At 49.5% G+C, this 7,976-nt stretch overlaps 1 long non-coding RNA gene and 1 other non-coding gene across 2 annotated transcripts in view; one reads left to right on the plus strand and one right to left on the minus strand.

Moving 5' to 3' along the window:
* Window positions 1-7,976, plus strand: part of LOC113210274 (uncharacterized) — a 19,208-nt gene that overhangs the window by 7,485 nt on the left and 3,747 nt on the right. The window lies entirely within an intron of this gene.
* Window positions 1,180-2,424, minus strand: LOC127748791 (uncharacterized). The gene is made up of 2 exons (XR_008010778.1): window positions 1,872-2,424; window positions 1,180-1,310 (listed from the first exon to the last, which is right to left on the minus strand). It is a non-coding gene; the product is annotated as an uncharacterized LOC127748791 (long non-coding RNA).

Raw genomic sequence — 7,976 nt, forward strand, 5'->3', positions numbered from 1 at the left:
AATACTCCGAAATAGCGCGAAATAGCCTGAAATAATCCGAAATAGGCGGGAAATAGCCGAAATAGCAGGAGAAATAACCGAAATGGTAGGAGAAATACCACGAAATAGTCCGTACGCTACGAACCCTAGTGATTTCTCCCTCGGCGACCGTCCAGAAAGTGCGTTCGCCGTTTTGTTTTTTTCAAAGTTTGTTCGTTCAATTACGGGAGCTCGGCGCCTGTTAGACTCGGGGTAGGCCAGCCCCTAGTACACGCATGTACTGCAGGCTCGATTCTGCATACCTACCTGGCGCTACGAGAGCTCGCAGAGGCTAAACTTTGCAGTTTTGTAACACGGCAAATGACGAACGTACTTTCTGGACGATCCCTTAAATGTTGCGGATTGGACGCGGGAGTAGACGTGAGCAGATCCTAGATCCCGTGCACCGGCCGGCTCCCGCCTCGCCTAGCCCGCCCTGCCCGCCCGAGTCACTGTCAAGGACGCCACTCCTCGCGCAGTATTGTTAGTTAATGACCAAGTGGTGCGCGGCAGCCGGCCGAAAACGGCCACACCTAGGAGGAGTCGTATAGAGAAGAGGCCTACGGACAACAACAACAACAACAATAGTCTGATGTTACTCTTCTGTTTGTGATTTCAGCGTGTGCTCGTCCATGACTCGCCTAGACTGCGACTATGGAACTCGTCGTGTGACGATGATGAAGCTAGTTTGAGATGAATTCAGGATACCGAAATGAAATGAGAGGGGGGAGGGGGGTGGCGCAGGAGAGGATCTGCTACAGTTTATGAAGGCCACGGCCGCAGTGGTGTGGTGGGAGGGCGCCGCGCCGACGGGGCGGACTCGTCGCCCAGTGTGGTCATGCTCGGCAGAAATATGAGATGAGTTGTTTTCGGCACGCGGACCACCTCTTCAGGTGTCGTGACTCGAGCGTATACGGTTGCAAGCGCCTCTTGGACATGGAGGATCGCTCTAGCTGCGCACTATTTGGAGATCCTTTTTGTTTGCTTGTTTGAAGGAAATGGACATCAGCTTAATTCGGCCCAGACTATGGCTGAAATACTTGTTTTAGTGAGGTAAAATCATACTTTTAAATAGTTGCTTAGAAATTTAGCTGTTGATACGTATTGGGAAGAGAATGGAAGGGATGTATTGAACATTCGTAGAATAAAAGTGAGGCAAGCTTTAAGATGGTAAACTGTTTATTTTTGAGATTTGCATGATGAGACCGAAACATTTGTTGAAGGGCACGCCGATCTCGCACAGGGCTGGGACAGCGCGCTCACCGATGTGGACATTGGCGTCTGCAGCGTCACTGGATAACAGAAAACACGAGAGTTTTTGTGAGAAATGTGTCGGGCGGCCGAGTTTGCGAGTCGGCCTGGGCGCCTGTCGCCCTGGGCTCGGCGCTCGCAGAGCAGGGCTGAATCAGCTCGTCTGCTATCTCAACTGCTTTGCGCCGCGCGGATGAATTTTTCAGTTGACGTGGACCTCCCCATTACCTAATGCAGCACATACGGTGAGTGAGACGATGAGCGCCCCACCCACACACGGTTCAAAAAAGTCAGAACTTCGCCGAAAAATTCTAGTGTAAAAAGATACTATAACTCTTCGTGGTGTGGTGGGAAATCAGAACTTTTCTTCGGTAATAAAAATTGATTGACTCGAAGAGTAATACTACGACTGGTCCCCAAATTTTTTTTCAAATTGAGATAGCAAAATGCACGGTTTTCGACCACAAAGAAGTGTTGTGATGTCACAGTTCCTCCGTATCAAGCAAGTAAGTTTTACGAAATCAGAAAACATTTTTAACAGTTCAAGTTCCAGTCGGGAGTTAAAGGTACGGGGGCTAGAAAATAATAGTTCTACTACTCACATTTGTCTTAACGGTAGAGGTAAGAGGAGCCGTAGCCGAGACCGGAGTAGGCGTAGGGGTACGCGCCATAGGCGCTGACTCCAGAGTAGGCGGGGTAGGCGGAGTAGGCGGAGTAGCCAGAGTAGGCAGCGGGGTAGGCGCCGACGGTGCTGACATAGGGCGATGCCAGGTACTGGGCCGAGGCCACGGCCAGGACGGCGAAGACGAGGAGCAGGGACTTGTACATGGTGGCGGTTGGTGTTCGGTCTGGAGGACTGATGCCCAGTGCCGGCCGGCGTCGGCTTTTATAACACTTCACAATCAAACAAGGACGCGCGCCCGGCGGGTGGAGGTGCGTGGCGAGGCGGGGTGGGGCCGCCGGGCGTGGTGGCCGGGCCCCCTAGTTCGGCCAACCGCAAACTGGCGCTCTCCTGGCGCCCCCCCGGTCCGGCGGCGCGTCGTGGTCGTCGAAGCTTCGCCTTGGGCGTGGTCCGGGCCGAGCCTCGCGCACACCCACTACAGACCGGCCCAGCCTCCGCGGCGGCGGTGCCTCGTAACTCAACGAGCGCAGGCTGAAGATACAGCCGGATGGGCCCCTCCTCGTCTTTAGCGCAAAACGAGGAGCTGCTCTAGTTATTTCCATCTCTGGTGATTTAACCAGGATGTATTGGTGTTTTTCCACGCTCCCTCCTGTCGAATCACGTTCTTTGAAATATGACTACTTTTCAATTGGCGACATTGTTTGCTCTTGAGTGTACAACGCCTAGACCCGCCGCCCCTCCCTCCCCCCCGCTCTTTTTTGGTCAACAATGCACACGACACTTACTTTTATGAAACGTTAAAAAATGCATCGTTGTTCCTAGCTAATAATCTTCTCGCCTAAACACAGACACGCAAACGCATGTACCGGGTAATTCAGAGAAGAAGCAGGTGCTGACGGGTTTGCCTATCCGCTCTGCCCGTAAGACGCCATTACCCCTTGGGTAGGCAAACCCGCCCGCACCTGCGTCCTTTCTGAATCACCTGGTACACGCACACACTGCAAAACATATACATCTATAATACTAATGCTGAAAACGTACATCTCATATCTGTCGTCCTACAATTTACATGTACATTTACAATTAATTTACCTTCTGTTTCTAGTCTTTAGCCAAGCTGTTCCTGCAGCTTGTTCTTTGCTGTGACAGCCAATTTTTTTCCCCCTTGTGTCGGCTTCACACACCCCAGCCCTGCGACCCTCACTCCCCTCGTCGATTTATGGGCAGCAAACAAGTATGTTATTTCTTTATATTAAACGTGTCATTATGCGAAGCAGTTATACGAAGACGTACGAAATCTGACAAAAATGGCGCCACTCTGCGTCAACTAATTAGCATTCAAAATATCTGGTCCGCGGTGCTCTGATAAAAAGCTCGGTGAGCGTGTAGCGTGTCCGTCACACGCAGCCTCTCCGACCTTGAGACCTGGAGGCGGGCTGGAGGCGGGCTGGAGGCCCCGACATCATCTCTACAAAAATTCTCTTCTCTCTCGCTCTCTTCACAGCCGTACGTGCCTCTCACGCTGAATGGACCAGAGGCGCGACCAACGCGTCCAATAGAGTATAGTAGCCGCGGCCGCCCTCTCCCTGTCGCACCGCGAGGAGCTGATGAGAGGGACAGAGTGAGAGGTGTCAGAAGGCTCACCACTTGTCACGCAGCTCCGCGCACCTCGTACGCGTGCCGTCTTGCATACGGTGGACAAAAAGGCAGCGCCGACTTTGTTTAGTTTTTTTTTTTTTATCTCGCATTGGCTTGACAAAACCCAGTACTTAACAAATTCGAGTGTTTACTTTACTGGGAGTATTTTTTTCGGTATTTCCGCTAGTATATTTCCCACTAGCTTGACCGGACAAGGTCGCAAACTCGTCTTGCATGTAAATGACACAAACTGAATATAAATTTCTTAGCAGAGAATAATTTTTTGGGAGAGTTGTTCAACTAACGGGACTGCAAATCAGGCTGGCGTTTCTCTGTTATTTACATAAATCCTTCCCTGGAGCCCTCTTCCCCTTCCTATTGTCAGCCAATGATCAGGATGTACGGTGCGATGCACTGGGCGTTGAATTGGATGTACATTGTGCTGACCAGGCCATACTGACGTATATGTGTGTGTGTGCGGGTGCGCGTAAGAGGGAGAAAGAGAGGAAATAGATAAAATATTTTCCAGCCCCACAATCGCTTGTCCGCTGCTCTTCCTCACCCCTTCTGACTTCCCGTCTGTGTTTGATTAGTTCATCCCTGATGTCTCATTTGACAACAGGACAAAGAGTTCTGTGCCACCGCTCACACAGCCCCACAGAGCCCCTCTCGCCCCAGACCAGTCCCTTGTTCGTTAATACAATATTAGCCGAACACGCATTTTTGTCAACAAAATAATTTTCGCGTTGTATAGTTTTACTTTTTGACAGCACTGGTAAGGTGGCGTGGGGTAGAGTAAGGAAAAAGTAATGTGTAGTGGACAAACGTTTCAACATAGTGAGTGAATGATCAGATTTATTATTTCTGTAAAAGGGTGTCAAAATAGTTGCTGACATCACAGCCCGCTGTCGTGGGGTCCGGTGCGCGTTGAGCCGAGGATGAGATGTCTATCCGTTTCAATTTTTTCCACATTAGCCTCTACATCTTAACGGTAGAGGTAGGAAGAGCCGTAGCCGAGGCCGGAGTAGGCGTAGGGGTAGGCGCCGTAGCTGCTGTAGGCGGAGTAGGCAGGGTAGGCGGCGGCGGAGCGGTACAGTCCACCGTAGTTGCTGTAACCCGCAGAGTAGTAGGGGCTGGCCAAGTACTGGGCCGAGGCCACAGCCAGGACGGCGAAGACGAGGAGCAGGGACTTGAACATGGTGGCTGTTGGTGTTCGGTCTGGAGGACTGATGCCCGGTGCTGGCCGGCGGGGGCTTATATACCATGTACATATGTGGGGCTCTCTGGCTCGGGGGCGAGGCCGTCGCTCCCCCAGCCTGCCAGCAGGTCCCCGTCGGGAGCAGGGCGGGGCGAGGAGCCCCACGCTTGGGTGTGGCTCTCGGAGGCTCGTCCGCAGTCACACTGACTGACACATCTCCGTTGGCCGAGCAGGCAGCTCGCTGTGGTTGCGGTTCAAGTGTCCTGGTATTGGGTCGGTTTTCCAGGGCTCCTTAACTTATCATAACCAACACGAACGAATATTAGTTAATCAACGTAACAACACACAACTTGAAGTAAAAGTTGAAGTTATGGATTTTCAAATTTGACCGATATTAACTCTGGATACTGTGGAGAAAAGTTAGACCAGTTGAATTACTGATTTATTTTCAAACAGCTACAATAGAAGTAACAATAAGTTACAACGTAATTAGCTCTTTAAATGACGTCAAAGGCTGTTAAGGAATATGTTACTTACACCGGTAGCGGCGCAGTAAATAATCTGCATATCGGTTATCAGTACAATCACATTATGTTCTGGTGTTAGAGGTGATAGACCGCCCGAGACGCGCGCCGTTCATTCTCGCTTTTCCCTTCTCATTCCTTATGACGTTTGACACAAAGCCTTTCACCCACCGGCGGTAAACACTTTTACACATAGCACGCCAATATTTAACACGTTTAGCGGTGTGTGACCCCAATGTGTCCACGCTCTGCTGTTTTTTTCAGCCCCCTGGATGCACAGACGCACCTAACGTGTTAACCTACTTATTTCACGCTAAAGGATTCGGTCGATTGACTATTAAACCTTTGCAAACAACTGACTTAATCCTCCTTGAGAAGTAACTATAACAATTCTCACCACTTGCATACCATGTGTGGACCTGTGCCATCGACTTTGTTTCAATCTAGTTTAATCGGGTTTAATCAAACCTAGTGTTGTCGCTGGAGTAAGATACTGGTTTCAACATTAGCAGTAGAGTTAGTAGGATTGGCCAAATGCTGCTGGGCCAACATCAAGTTGGAGGAAATAAGGTGTTTTAAAAAACACTAGTGGGCCAACCGTTCGAGGGCGATTGTGTGTCCAAGTTGGATCTTTTAAAACTTTCTTTTTGTCCTTATCGGCAAACGGCCATACTGCTGGCTTTGCCATTTTTGCGACTAATCATAAAACTACGTTGCCTAGAATCGATTCAAGCGTACTCAGTCCAAGAATAAGTAAGGGTGTTGGGTGTAGGGTTATTCAGGACTCGTAATTATAGTAAGTATCACGCAGGACTTTGGCCTGGCCTTGCTATTTTTGATAAACAGAAGCTGTTGTGAGACTGCCTCGGAGACTACTCTAATTTTCTTCGAGGTGTCCCCCACTTCGAAAATAGGTGTACAACGAGTTGGTGAGAGTTTGAGAGTTTTTGCGAGCTTGACGTGAGTTGGGCAGGGGTAAGTGTACAACGAGTTTGCTAGTGGGGGTGGGGGACCCTTTGTACATGTACATGCCCCAAATGTACTCTATGCCCCAGATGCCCCCTACCCCTTGGCGCCCTCAATAGTTTTTCGTTTTGTTTTGTCTTCTTTTGCCCAAATGAAAATCAAACATTTCCTTTTCTCGGTGTATCCTGTCCCTCCCTTGCCCCACTTCTTTTCAAGCGAGGAGAGAAGAGAGAAAAGCAGTTGGTACTCCTGGTTCCTGATCCTGACCCACCTTGCAAGCAGACGACGCGACTCCAGCATCCCTGGTCCTGGCACAACAAATTTGCAAGTTAAGTACTGTTTCGATGTGAGGTGTCATTAAACACTTAATGTCACACTCAGTTCAGTTTCAGTTCTGCTGTGCCTTGCCAGATGTCTGATGTTAGTCGCTTGACGTGGACTTAGACAGTTTTCCAGTTTGGCAAAACAGCTAACCCTTCTCTCACAGCATCCCCATCTTGTTTATGCATTTTACTTTCCTGTGCCCGTTCACTGTTCCCAGCCCCGAGTCCTGTCCCTGGTTGGTCCCTGTCCTGCCCCCTGACCTGCCCTCTCCCAGTCCAGTCCTGGTCAGCGGTCCAGCACTATGAAGTGGCCTAGCCAGCCCCAACCTGCATCAGTGACGTGAAGCACTTCAAGAGAGGAGAGTATTTTTTTGGTGAATCAATTTGAGTTCTTCATTTAGTCCGATGTTTTCTTGTCATTTTTCAACTGTAGCTGTAATTTGATGTCTGCGACCTAAACGAAAGATTACAGTACAGGCTTTCGCAATTAAAAACTTTACAAACACCAAGTTATAAAAATACCTCAATTGTTTTTAAGGTACGCGGACTAAGGACCGAACACTCGCCGTCGGGATGGCATTTCCCTGACACGGACTGGGCTCAGCCGCTGAGGCTCAGCCGCTGAGGCTCAGCCGGGCTCAGCCACCCGGGCAGCGTGGCTATTACAGGTGGTTCCGCTGGGCGCTCGGGCTCTCCCCCGAGCCTTGGTGCTCCCTACCGGTGAATCCAATTGCCCGACCCGTCCTCCCCCTGGCTCGGGGGCGAGCGAATCCGTCTCGACTCTATTCTTCTGGGAAGACTCACGCGCCAACAGCAGGTAGTTTCGCCTTCAGTGACGGACTGCGGTCTTGCCTGGCTGAAGCCATTCACACATCCCGTGAGAGACATGGAGACATGTCATTCACGCTCTCTATTTGAGGCAAGACGTCTGCACCAAAATAAAACATTACGTCCCGTTCGAAGCCAAGTCCCTTTAGTCAATCTGTCCACCCCCTTTTCCCTCCACAGTGAGAGAAGCGTTTTGTCCTAATAACCAAAATAGTGTTGAATCAATGAAAATTTACTCTCTCAAGCCAACTAAAAATTTGATCACACCTTTATCAACATAACTAAATCACGTGATCAGGGCGACCAAAATTTGTCTTACGCAAGTAAAATTTTTTTGGCTTCCGTTTTTGTACATATAATTGATGCCTCCTGTACATTTACAAATACTGTTATTTTGCGCCAATTCAAATGTTAGAGTATTTTTCCGAACTACTCGAGTTGTCTGCTCGATTTTGAGTCTACAGAACTGAAATGCGAGCGACATATTATAAACGCAAATTTAGTGAGCAACACCATTGAGCCTTGCCCGAGGGGTCTGCAACTCGTATAATCAAAAGTACACGACCCTATAATCACTTATAATCACGTCTATAATCCATAATCTTTTA

The sequence above is a fragment of the Frankliniella occidentalis genome, unplaced genomic scaffold (assembly GCF_000697945.3).
Source record: "Frankliniella occidentalis isolate FOCC.00 unplaced genomic scaffold, Focc_3.1 Scaffold13, whole genome shotgun sequence".
Lineage (NCBI taxonomy): Eukaryota > Metazoa > Arthropoda > Insecta > Thysanoptera > Thripidae > Frankliniella > Frankliniella occidentalis.